Genomic DNA, 13,357 nt, shown 5'->3' with positions numbered 1-13,357 from the left:
CCTTCCTTTTGGACTTTATTTGTTGCACCATTATGGAAACCTTTTTTGCAAGTTGAAACAGAACTCTGAGACTAAATAAGATCCCCTTTACACATTAGTTTACATTCTTAGTCTGAGGGTTGGAAATAGGAATTTTGACACAATTGTGGACTTGTTTCTTTTGGACTATCCTGACAGGCTCCTTAGAATATTATTACAAGGCAGGGAAACCCCTCTTAGTATGAGGGTCAGGAAGGTATTTCTCCAACCATTATTTGTTGAATAAAAGTCTCTGCCAACAATCATGCCACCTGTGTGTCAATCTCCTCCTTCCACACCCTTACACATCCATGTGGGGGTGGCAGATGAAGTCCCTTTACACTCACACCAGAAATAAAACAACTCTCTATCGAAAAAAGGCCAAGAGATTGCTTGCAAGCATAACAAAGTTTAATTGTACAAAAGGTAAGGGTGTCAGCCGAGGACTCTGCTGCTCAAGAAAGTTTTGTCAGAATTTTCATGGACAGTACATTATAAGTCTGCAGCATGACTAATGATGTTGTTACATACGTCTAATCCCACACACTTTATTGGTGAGACTGTATATGTCGTCCTGCTCCATAGGGGATGCCAGGTTATGATTTGTTCCTGTCTCAGCTGTCTGTCTTTTCCCATGTGGGTCATCTGGGCTCATCTCTCCAAGGACTAAAGGTCAGGCTCCTCACATGTTGCTGTTCAAAGGCTACCATTCTACACTAAGGCTACTACTACATCATTGTGGCATGCACGTGGGGGGCTCTGGAACTGGCACCAGGAGGAGGGAAGGTATACAGTCATGCTGACCCACACATGCTCTGCTCTGTCCATATCGCACCCTCTTGCACCCAAGGATTCCACCCTCATTTTGATCTATAATTTATCCCTCCCTTCTCTTCCTGTACATCATACTACAAAGGGTGTATTTATGGGAAGAGGTGAGATGGTCGTGCAGGTTTAGATCTTTTATCACCATTGGTGTTATCGCTGGTGGACTGGGGTCAGTCATTATCGTGGAATGTAGGGGTTCTACAGACGGGTCATTGATAGGTTGTGGGGTGCATTTAAAAGCCCCAAAGAGAAGTCCCTTTCACATGACTAACAGGATTTTGAACACTGAAACAAAAACAGCCTAGCCTTTGTTTTTGTTTTTCAAGTAAAATTAAAGAGCCATATGGAAAGGGGTCTACCTGTCATTACCAATGAATAAGCAGCATTTTAATTTGCAAAAGAAGGAGGAATCAAAGATCCCTGTCACATGGAAAGCAGGATTTTTAAACAGCTTGCACAAGTGGGTGCAAATAAAAGCAGTTTTAAAAGTGAATAAGTGAAAAAGTATCACTGCTCACAGAAGAATGTCAGGAAAACAAAACATGATGTGTGGGTTGACAAAAAGCTAAATATCTTATGTTTCACCTCCAGTGACATTTGAAGAGCCACTTTGTCTTCATGAAAAAATTTCCGCCCAAGGCAGACCCTTTTTCTGGCTGTGGGCAGAACTTCACATGGAAATCTCCCACTCCCAGCCTGGATGTCACATCTCCCATCTACTGACCAACCGCAATAAAGTGTCCTGCTAACGGTGTCAAAATTCAGTGTTCTCCAGACCTGCTGGCTCTGAACGGATTGACTGCAAGAAAACTTTCTCTTGACTGGAGCATGACTAATTGGTGTGAAATGGGGGCAACAACTTCAAAGAGCAAGTTTCCAACATAAAGAAGACTGATAAAAAAAACCTCTGGGTACAGGTTGACCCAGTGAAAACAAATGGCCGGAAGGCAGGAGGAGGGCCATTTGTCACACATGAAGATTCACAATTAATTTAAAAGGACTATTATCATGTATGCCTTTTTCTCAGCCATCATAAGACAGATGGATTTCATATATGTATCATTTTTGATGTAATTTCAAGGTGGTTTGGGGGATATAAAATTAATCCACCTGTGACTCATGGAACTGTGATGGCTATCTAAGATGTGTTTCTGGCTGATCTGAACATTTTCCATGTTCCAAATGTGAGAGTTGGTGAGCGGGTGGAAAATAGAATTAGGGATATGCTTAATAACTTATATATTCATAACTGTTGTGCTTTTTATGGAAAAAGCAGAAATGTGCCACATGGCCGTGGTTATTTTATCTAATTCCCCATGATTAGCTGAATCCGAAAATATGTCTATTATGGCAGTTGATAGTACAATTATGAAGTTGTGATACATAACTAATTTTTCCTCAAAATTTGAAAGGAGAACAAACGGCGATTACAAGTGGGAATTGCCATATGTTGCTCCAGACCCCTAAACCAATCCTGACGTGGACGCTGGGTTTGGGAGTAGAGAGAAGGGTACCTGTCCAATACTAGTGGCAGGAATTATTGCAGGGTACTTCCCCAAGATTGTAAAATTGGTGGTGTCATCGCAGTTATATACGGGGGACTGCACTAGATAGAAGAAAAGACACAGGAACACACAGACAGAGAGACGGAGAGGGCTGCTGAAACTTACCATCTGATAGCTGGAAGGAAACACCAGAGGAGATTGCTGAGAGTGCATCTGGGTGGTGCTGTCTATCTCTAGGTAGGCCTCAGAGCTGACTGTGTCCTGTAGGGGAGAGAGGGAGGCCATCTTTGAGAGTGAAGTGACCAGACCCCTGCCCTATCTTTCCAAAGTGTCCTGAGATGCAGCTGGCTTTCCTGAACATTTAGCAGAGGCTTGCTATGTAAGTAGAACTGAGCCCTGTGAAACCAAAATGTGGGGGAGTCTGCTTGCCTTGAATCCTTTCCCTTTATAGTGGGAGGGGTGGGAAAAATGGTGTAGATCCTTAGCCTATTTAAGTAAATATATTCATTAATTAATTCCCTATTTGGCAGAACACTACGGGTGAATTTTGTTAAAATTCACAATTAACAAAGCTCACTTCCCAGTGTACACTGAAAACTATAGCCTATAATTTAATTGGGTAATCCTTTTTGTCCTGCTGACCCGACTTCTTTAAGGAAGATGGGTGTCTTTGTTCTTAAATCAGTCCAACCTTTTTATCCAGCTTCCCCAAACCAGGTCTTTCAGTAAGGGGGGTCTGAAATCCCAAATTCCCCAAATCATTCCAATTATTTTGTCTGACTTCCCCAAATAGACCAAAGCAAGGGGTGTTTTGAAAAATGAACTGCTAAATCACCATGTGTGTATTTTAAACCAAGGTTGTGGGCAAAATCATAATTGCCATATGTATTTGTACCAGTCTTGAAATCGTAATGCTAGCCTTTCAAGCCTGTAGTAAAGTCAAAATTGCACATTACATGATAATTGCCTTCGTTATTGATCAGTGTAATTATTTGGTGAAGTGAAATTTGCAGAAAGTGAAGAATTGTGATTATGTTCTTTTCAACTTACTTTTGTGATATATTTATGCTGAGAGAAGTTCACTGTGTGGTGCCACGGATAATGAGGTGTTTGACATTAACATGCTAATTTCTATTACTTTTAATTTAAATAAATAGCAATATATTTCCCGTACAGTGGCCAGGTTCTTGGCTCATTGTTAGTTCAAGGGGAGCGATACAAAGGGCATGATATGTATCTGAAGAAGGGCTAAAGAAAAGAATCTGTTAAATAGTTGGTTGTGCAACCACTTGACTTGAGAGGGAAGAAGCTCCCTGTGTTGAGGTTGGCCTCTCAATAAACTGTTACAAACTGGGGGCTCGGCCAGGATTTAGCTTCCTATTCCTGAACCATGACAAGTACATTGTGACAGTTTATTCATTTTGATGCAATTGCATTAAGGTGGAGGGAAAGTTATTTTTACTTTGTTAAAGTGCCGCAAAGACTTGATCCCTGAGTTCCAGGGAAGTGTATAGGTGAAAAATTAAGATTGTGTAAGAATTTATTTGTGTGAGGAAATCAAGCAGGAACAGTGTGATTTTGCCCCTGCATAAAGAAAGTGTTACTAAGGTGCAAAAACCCAATTGTGAAAATGACTACTATACAAATTGGTGAAGCCAGGGAGCATCTCCAAGCTAAATCATTTCTTAAAGGAGAATGGACTGAGGATGATGCAAGAAGCTGGCAGACCAGAATTATATGGAAGATTATCTCAGTAAGCAATGATATTTGGTTTGACGGTGGGATATTACACCAAGCACTTGAGACATTTGATATGACCACAACTGCTCCTGATGAAAAGATACAAATGGCTCAGCTAACTGCTCAGTTATGTTTTCATTTGCTTTTAGTTGAAGATCATTGGCAAAATAGTGGAGCTAGTAGGATGAACGTGGCTGGAGACCTATCATAGGCCTGGCATCTTGTTGAACAACTCAAAGATGAGCTGAAAACACTGCGGCAAGGGAGTGGAGAGTGTGAAACACAGTTTGTGTACTGAAATCCACATAAAGAGTGTTTAGACACTCTGAGCACACTGCAACACAAGCTAAATGACCAAGTTCATAATAAAGTAATTTCGGATGAAATTATGGCCTTTCAATTGCAAATAAAGCAGTTGAAAAATGAAAACAATCAGTTAATTATCAAAGGGGTTGATTCCCAAAATGACTTTGATCAGATACACCAGCAGGTAAGCGCTCTGTTACAACAGAGGATGCAGCCAATTTAGGAAAAACACCTCTTGTATCAGGATAACAGCGTCCGATTACAGAGGATAAATCAGTTGGAAATGGAGGTAGAAAAGGGACAGTCAGGTTCTCAGGAACTGACCAGAATTAGAGAAGAAATAAAATGAACTTGTAGAGCGAGTGATGCAAATAGAAGCTGAACTATTATAAGCAGCAAAATGTAGGGATGTACAAGAGCAAGAGATTATTCTCCTGAAGGAAAAGTGCCTTGAATATGCACACAGAAGACAAGGCTCAGGGAGGGAAAATGAATGACTTCAGCACAAGGTGCAGCAAACAAAAAATCGGTTGGTAGCTCAGAGCGGGGTGCATGAGATTAATCAGAATTAAAAATCCAGCTCTCTGACTACAAACAGCAAATAAATAAAGAGAGACACAAGTGTAAGAGCCTCACAAAGAAAATCAAAAATTATAAACAGGACCTGAACACCCTGACCAATCAGGATATGGGACAAGGTTCACTGATCAAGGTGAGTCACCCTTCCCAACAGGGGCCGCATGCCAGTCATTTACAACCTCTTGTGCAGAAACGGGAAGTGACGTCATGCATGCCACCTATCAAGAACGGGGTGATAGGAGACAGTTAGATGTACCCAGGCCTAACCCAACTGATCAAGAAGGCCAGTCCCTGTGTGATTTTGGTGAGTATTCATCTCTTCCACACAGAAGGGAAAGTGGCCGGACCAGTGTGTCCTGGGAAGTAAGAAATAATACAGTAAGTACTTCAGACCATGAAAACTCTTATGAGGAGAAAGTTTGGGAGTTAGATTGGCTGAAGCTGCGACTACAAAGAGACCACCTTGCCCGCTTCGCTGAAAGAGAAGAGCCAGACCCTCATCCTTGGAAGGGCATTCTAAAAACCTCTGTATATTCAGGGGAAGGGGGGAATTCGCCAGAATCCCTGGTAGGAGGGATGAGGAAACTGGGTTCTATCCTGAGCCTAAAAGGAACTCCAGGGAGAGTGACACTGATAGTTCACTTTGGTCCAGGCAAAAGGAGTCCAGACACCATGGTTCTGGGAGATATTCCCAGTCTCATAGAAATATGGAGCGCCTAGAAGACCAGGAAGGGAGTACCAGTAGCAGCTCCGAGTCAGAAGGTGAATGGACTCAGGTGCAGAGGATGAAAAAGACAGCAAGGCAGAGCAAGGGTTTTGTGAAAGACCCTACAAGACAAAGCAAAGCCATAAAGAGCTTCCTGCCCCCATACCACATGAATGCCAAGTATTTGCTATCAGAGCACCTAGAACTTTATGAGAAGTTGATGGCATAATTCCAGATCAGGAATAATGTGAATTGTATAGCATTTTATAAATGGGCCTACTCCAGTTTCTTTGCAGGACTGAAGGACCAGGATCATCATAAATGGGACACTTATAAGGCAGCCATATTGAAAAAAATGTCCACACATAGGAACCCTCAAGAGGCCTGTGAGGCTGCATATCACTTGCAGTGTGTGTAAGATCGGGTGCCTAGGGAGTTTGTGCAGGAGCTAAAGCGTGCATTTGCTCATACTTTCGGGTGGGTGAACACCAATAGTAGGGAGTTCATAACTACATATGTCCATGCTCTCCCCAAACACATAATGACTCAGTTGGTGTGTGACTTTCACGGGCATAGGACCCTGGATTGTGTGATTGAACAGGCCACCAGGATTTATGAGGTCCAAAAGCCTACTGAGAGTAAAAATATTGTCAAAACCCCCAAATCATCTAACACCCATGATGCTGCAAAAGTGGAAGAGGTATAAATGATCCCTTCATTGGATCCGGAGATGGGGGGGCCTAAAAGTAACCCTACTGCAAACAAGCACAATGGAAAGCAGAAGGGACGCCTCAGCATGGCGCAATTGAATGGTAGTCAGGCAGGGGTCCAGAACAATGATCCATCTGACCCGCCACCTATGTAAGTCCTAGGTACAAGGGTACTAAACCAATCCTGGGGTATATATACACTCCCCGGCCCAAGGGGGGAAACTAATCAGGTAATTACTGCCCCTTGAAACTTCCCTCCATACTTCCCTCAGGTGAGAAGTATCACTCCACCTCCCAATCTCAACTTTTCCCCATATATCCCCCAAATCAGAACTTCCAAAACTATCCTCCTCTCTCGCCCAGGTTCCAGGACAACAGATCCCTGAAGCCGGGAGAAGGGAGATTCGGAATGGAAAATTATGGGGGGAATTTCCAGTGCCCGAGCCACTCTGGTGGAAGGGACAGTTATCCCTTTCAGGAGCAACAGAGGTATGACTTGAGACCTCCTTACCACCCAGACAAGGTCTTGCAACTGGAGCAACAGGTCCAGCAACTGACCAATGATCTGGGGCGCATGCTGAGGGCTCAGTCCAACTCCCAACCTAACCCTGCATCCCACAATTCCCCAACACCAAGGTTTGATGTCCCATGGATGAAATGACGGGAGGAAACCTCTGACAAACTACAGATTCCAGAGGAGGGGGCGTAGGTGGAGGGGAGAGGCCAAGCCCTTGAGGAAGCTTTCTTTCTCACCCAAACAGAACCCCTACAAAACTCTGAAAGAGTCTCTTTTACCCCCAGAAGGCTAGAACCCAAAGAGCAAAGGGTAAGTAGGAGAGAAAAAGAAGAACCCACTTTGTGGAGGAACTTCGGATTATCCCCATTGAAAGAGAAGAATCCCTGTAGGATTCAGGTAAGCAGACCATCTCTTTCAAAAACAGGGGATCCCTCCCAAAGAGAAATGGGTCCTAAAAGTCCCTGAGTGGGACAAGGTAAGTATGGAGACCGACCCAGAACCAAAAAGTATTCAACCCCAAACATGTGAGCCACACAGAAGCGAAACAGAGAGGGTGTCCTTTATCCAAACAGGTTCTAAGAACTGTTGCTAGGTAACGCAGGACAGCCAAGGAGCCGGGGAGAAAGAGGATACCCTGAAAAACACCCCTTGTGAGTTGCAGAGTTAAATATTAAGAAAATAACCACTGGCCTGTCAAATAACACTTTCTTTGCAACTTAGAAGAGAAATAGGGTCAATTTTAGGCACCGGTTAAGGTGCAGGGCCAGTGTGAATTATCAGCTCTGGTGGATAATGAATCTCAAGCCACCATCCCATCAAAAGGGACCTGTTACGCTCACCTGGTTCCCACAGGGGCGTCGACTGGAACTGGGCTGCTGTTATTTCCACCGGCATGACGTGTAGCGCCGAGATGACTGACTGGACTGGCCCGCTCTGCCTAGTTTGTCTGGCTCGCAAGAATATTCTTCTGCAAAGGAGAAGAGGAATTAACCACCCGTGGAATTGAGTGTCAACCCACCTTTCCCACTCCCGTTGTCTTCCCACTGATCACTCTTGATGTCCCCTCCTTAGTCTCACCTGATGGTTTGGAAGGATGAGCTCTCCATCCTGCGTCGACCGCAGGGGCGCGTTGATGACCAGTTACTTCACTGGCGTAGAGGAATTTGTGAGTTCCAGTATTGACTCTAAAGTCCAATTGTTCATAAGAGTTCAAATGTCTGCTCTTCACATTCCTTGCAGGTTGCCGATTAATCCACTCGAAGATTTCCAAATGGCACTCGGTAAGTTTCAGGTAAGTCTATTGTGTTTTTCCCCTTAGGGGCCGGGGTACGGCGATGAAGCAGAGTTGACTGCGCCGACCCGAAATAAGGTGAGTACCTCCCGTGGTAAATCAGGTAAGTCCTTGGAGGTAGCTTGTATGGCCTTAGAGAGTCCCCTTGCTCACCTTGCTGTCTTTGTCTCCTTAGGTGTCGGAGGGCGGCCGCGAGATGGAGAGAGCGTGATGGAATGCTGAAGTACCGCCAAGCAGGTGAGTTCAGCGCAGCGCCGTAGGAATGCGAAGCGATGCTTCAAAGACTTCTGTCTTTCAGTTCCGTGGCAAATTGGATCAGGATTCAGGTAAGGATTAAAGTTAAAACTCCTGTTCTAACCTTTATCCTTTTTGTCTTCTTGTTTCAGGAGTCCCAGGACTGAAGCGGCCGTGGCTGAAGACTGGAGCTGCTGAAAACACGGTGAGCGTTACGCTGCAGCAAGCAGAATAACGCGAAGCACGTGTGGCTGTCCAGGCGTGGTTTAAATAGCCTTGGAAGAAGATCCAGCTAAGTATTCTTCCACAGCCCCACCCAAGTAACAAAATAGTCCCTTCAGTAAAATAGTCCCTCCTAAGCCTCATTTGGCTTGAGTCTTCATGCAGCATGGTCTGCCTCAGGTGAGTATGCAGCATGGTCTGCTTCAGGTAAGTTATCAATAATGAGCCTGGCGCCCATGGCGCCAGGACTGACTTTATCTTTATGAGCCTGGCGCCATAGGCGCCAGGACTGTACCCAAACAGCCCCTAACTGGGGCTTTTGGGCATGCTCCAAGTGGCATGATGCCTGCTTCCAGGGCTGCTGGGCCTGGTCTGGTCTTCCGGGGGCAGGCATCATGACAGGACCTTTGACAAACTAAACTCAGGACGGCGGGAAGGCCTCCAAATTCAACTCACAACACTTTCCGGACAACTCCAAAATCTTGAAGGGAATGAACTTTCCGTCGAAGGGACTGTGGACCTGGACATGAAAATTGGACAGCACCGGCTGAAACATCCGGTGATCGTTGTGACTCCAGGGGGCACACCTTGTTTACTGGGGAACAATCTCCTGAGGAGGTTATCACCTCTGATCGACTGCGTAAACAAGGTCCTCTGGATTCAGACTAACCGCCCTATCAAATAAAAAATGAGTACCAATTATGTAAGCTTGAATGTACCTGTCACGTAATTGATCAACGCTCTGAGAATGTAGAGTTCATTTTAAAAATAACCAAGTCCGACACATCACAGTAATCTCTGTTGGAGAACAAACTTGTGATGGGAACCCTTCTTCATTCTTGAAAATCAACCTTCCTCCCAGTTTTAAGTGGAAATCCACACTGGAAGGGAACACCCTAAAATGTTACACCAGTCCAAAATCAGAAGAAACCTCCAGTCGTTTGAAACCAGACAAGGAAGAGTCCGGTCAAAGTCTGACAGAATTTCAGAAAAAGGGTGAGCAGTTGTTTTTCCCGATTGAGGTAAATGAGAGGGAGGAACCGGTGCTCGCCAGAGCATGCCTGAATAATGAAAGGAGCTTCATCAGCAAAGAAGAATTCAGCAAACTCCCAAAAGTTCACACCAGTCCCACATTTAAATTGATTGAAAAATGGAAAGTAGGTCTGGAAATCACAAATTCCAAACATCGCTTGCCTAGCAAGTGTATGCTAAAGATTTCAATTGGCAACAAAAGTATAGACAATCATTTTTGGGTTGTGAGAGATGCCCTTCAGCCTTTTATCTGGGAAGTGACATTCTCAACCAATTCTCCATCAATTTGAACCTAATTAATTATAACGCCTGTTCCCGACTGGGGGGTAACACCATGGGCTTTGACAACATTGAAAAAGCATTCCGGCCAGCTCAATTGCTGCCTTATGTGGTTGAAGTTCAAGTGCGAGAAGAGGTTACCATTCCAGGACAGGTGTGACAATTTACTCTTCATCTCAAAATTAAGCAAGGACAGAACCTCAAACATCAGGACGCATAAATATAAATATAAATTCCCAGCTCCAACAACAGGTTTATTTTTAAATCCGACACCTCTAGTAGACCTAGAACACAACACCATTTGAATATTGGTGGATACCAGCGACCCTCGAACTATCACTTTGGGTGCAGACAACTTTATTGGAAGGAAATCATGGGACCAATCCCAAGTGATTGTTTCAACATCAGTGACGGTATTCCTCCAGAAAAGATTTTTACTAGGCATAAGGGGAATTTCCTGGTGTACCTTTCCTGCCCCTACAATGTGTAAGAAGTGACCTGTGACATTAGGAGGGAGGGGGTAGGACCACTACCTGGAATCCCCTGTCCAGGTCAAAACCATCAAAAGAGATCTCTCCGCCCAAATGGAGGATACCACTGAAATTGCCAAGCCCAAGGTCTTTCCAGGTTTCAAGTAGATGGTCGAGGAAAGGATCAAACTTGCTGATGCCTGTGAGACCGAGGAGCAAAGACACAAGCTAAAACAGGAATTCCAAGATATTTTTTCGGTGGACCCACATGACTGTGGACCCACATTCATTCATTCAACCACCATTCCCACGGACCCCAAGATGGCTCCCTTATTTGTGAAACAATACCGGTTACCTTTCGCATCCATGGAGTCCCTCACAGAGATTATTAAGAATTTCAACAACCCGGTACTGAGGATCATCAAACCAAACGGCAAATGGAGAATATGTGCAGACCTGAGGGAGTTCAACAAAAGGGTCCACGTGTCAAGATGCCCCCTTCCGTACATCGATCAGAGACTGGCCCAGATCCAAGTCAAAGGTGTACACTGTAATTGACTTGACCAACGGTTACTGAACAGTACCTGTGAGCAGGGAATACCAGTACAAGCTCGCCTTTACCTTTGGCGGGCAGCAGTACAAGTGGACCCAAAACCCCTTTGGATACATAAACTCCAGCAATGAGTTTGACATCTTCCTACATAAGGCCATGCCTGATTTGGGCAAAAAGGGGAAACCTGGCCTATTCGGATGATGTTTTGATCAAGAGCTCAACTGTAGAGGAGAATATAGCAGAAATCTGCTATGTTCTATCACAGTTGCAGAAGGCCAGAGCAAAACTGTCCTTTTAGAAGGCAGGGTGGTGTAACACCCGAGCGAACTTCTTAGGGGACAAGATCACACCTGATGGTCTTAATCTCCAGGCAGAAGAAGGTGGAAGCCTTATTGAAATTAGCAGACCCTACCACTCTGCAAGAATTAAGAAGCCTTCTTGGACTTACTAATTATAGTCGAAAGGTCATTGAAGACTACGCAGAGGACACTCGACTCTTGGTCCATTTATTAAAGGCCAGAGTCAAGTGGGAGGGGGGTCCAGAACAATCAGAGGAAGTTCAACAACTGAAAAGAAGCCTTTCCTAGGCTCCTTGTTTGGCTTAACACATAAAGAGAAATGAGTTCTTCTTTGAGACGGGGTTCTCAGATACTTGCCTAACAGCTGTATTGTACCAAAAACATGACAAGGTCAACAAAGTCATCTCATACACGAGCAAGACTTTGTCCTCTGTGGAGGAAAAATTCAATGAATGCGAGAAGGCACTCCTGGTAACGGTGTGGGCACTAAAACATTTCCACACATTCATACAGACGGAGCACATCATTTTTGAGACTCCTCACCAAGCCTTGTAGCATCTACAAAGTTACAGAATCTGGCCAGGGAATGTTAGTAATTCCAGAATTACTTCCTGGATTCTGTCCATGCAAGGCTTTCATGTGGAGGTCAGATATGGCCAAAACAAAAAGAGTCCCCTAGCGCAAGAGGTGGCGGACTTGCATGGTTGTGCTCGACAAAATTGTCTCGAGGACGAAAGTCTAATGACCAACAGCATGGAGGCGTACTTAACTTCCTCACACAAGGTCTATGAAGAAGACATGTGTCAGGGGTTAGCCACAGTTTATGTGGATGTGTGCTCCTACCATGTTGATAACAATGGGGAAAAAGAACTGGTGGCTGGCATTGGGAATGCCTGGGTGAATGATACCCCTGAAACCTCTGCTGGTTATAAAATAGGACCCTGAAGTAGTCAGGTTGCAGAGTTGATGGATGGCTGTTTATCAAGCCATCCTCACTGCAGTGCACCACCAACTCAATGAACTGGTCATCATCAGTGACTCTGATTATGTCAAGAATGGGTTTGTGGAGAACCTAATTAACGGGAACGATCGAGGCATGCTTTGTGCCAACAACAAACGCCTAAAGCATGGCAAACTGATCCAGTCAATCGACGATCTGGTGACCTCCAATGAGATGACCATCTATTGGAAGAACATAAGAGGCCATTCCAAGATAGAGGGACCAGATAAGACTGGGAATTACCTGGCTGACCAGCTGGCTAAAAGCAGAGCTCTGCAGGGGGATTTCATAGAAAGAGAATCCCTGCTGGGTGAAATCAAAATGGCAGCTGTCACCAGTTCACAAACTTGGGCTAACAGCAAACTGTGAGCAGCCCAGTGGAGTAAGGATACCCCAGAAGCAGGTTTGATCACTGCACAGAAAGCGGACCCGATCATTGGGAAATTGTATTGACACATTGAAGACCCCATAAGCTTTTCTCTAACAGAGTCAGATTATGCCAGTAAAGAGGATCTCTTGGCATTGATGAAGTTTTCCAAGATGTTCCGGATAAAAGATGGTTTGTTGGTAAGGAGAGCCCTATCTGGCAGTGACCAATGGATGGTACCTACCTTATAATGAAGTCTGATGCTGAGCCACGCCCATGACGTGCCCACTGCCGGTTCTAGGGGGTTTCATAAGACTTGGGAAAACCAGTGCAAAGTTGCCGACTGGCCAAACGTGGGCCAGGACCTTCACACTTACCTATAGGGGTGTCTTGTGTGTGCTCAATTCCAATCCAGTTCACTCAAACATAGAGCTCCCTCCTATAGAGGAAACAAGTGCATGTTCACTGCGATGTTCTTGTTCATGAAGTGGGTAGAATGTCTCCCAGCCCCTAATTGTAAGGTGGAGACAGCTACTGCATTAAAGATGATCAGCCACATCTTCTATCGTAGATTGAGTCAGACAGAGGAAGCCATTTCACCAGTGAGGTGATGGTGAAGATGTGGGATATTCTAGGGGTAAAAAGAAAACTCCACATTGCCTACCGCCTGGCCTCAAGTTGGAGGTAGAGAGATACAACAA

This window comes from Ambystoma mexicanum, chromosome 3q (assembly GCF_040938575.1).
Source record: "Ambystoma mexicanum isolate Mex_15411 chromosome 3q, UKY_AmexF1_1, whole genome shotgun sequence".
In the NCBI taxonomy this organism is placed as follows: Eukaryota; Metazoa; Chordata; class Amphibia; order Caudata; family Ambystomatidae; genus Ambystoma; species Ambystoma mexicanum.
The sequence above is the reverse complement of the archived record's forward strand: the minus strand, read 5'-3'. Positions refer to the sequence as shown.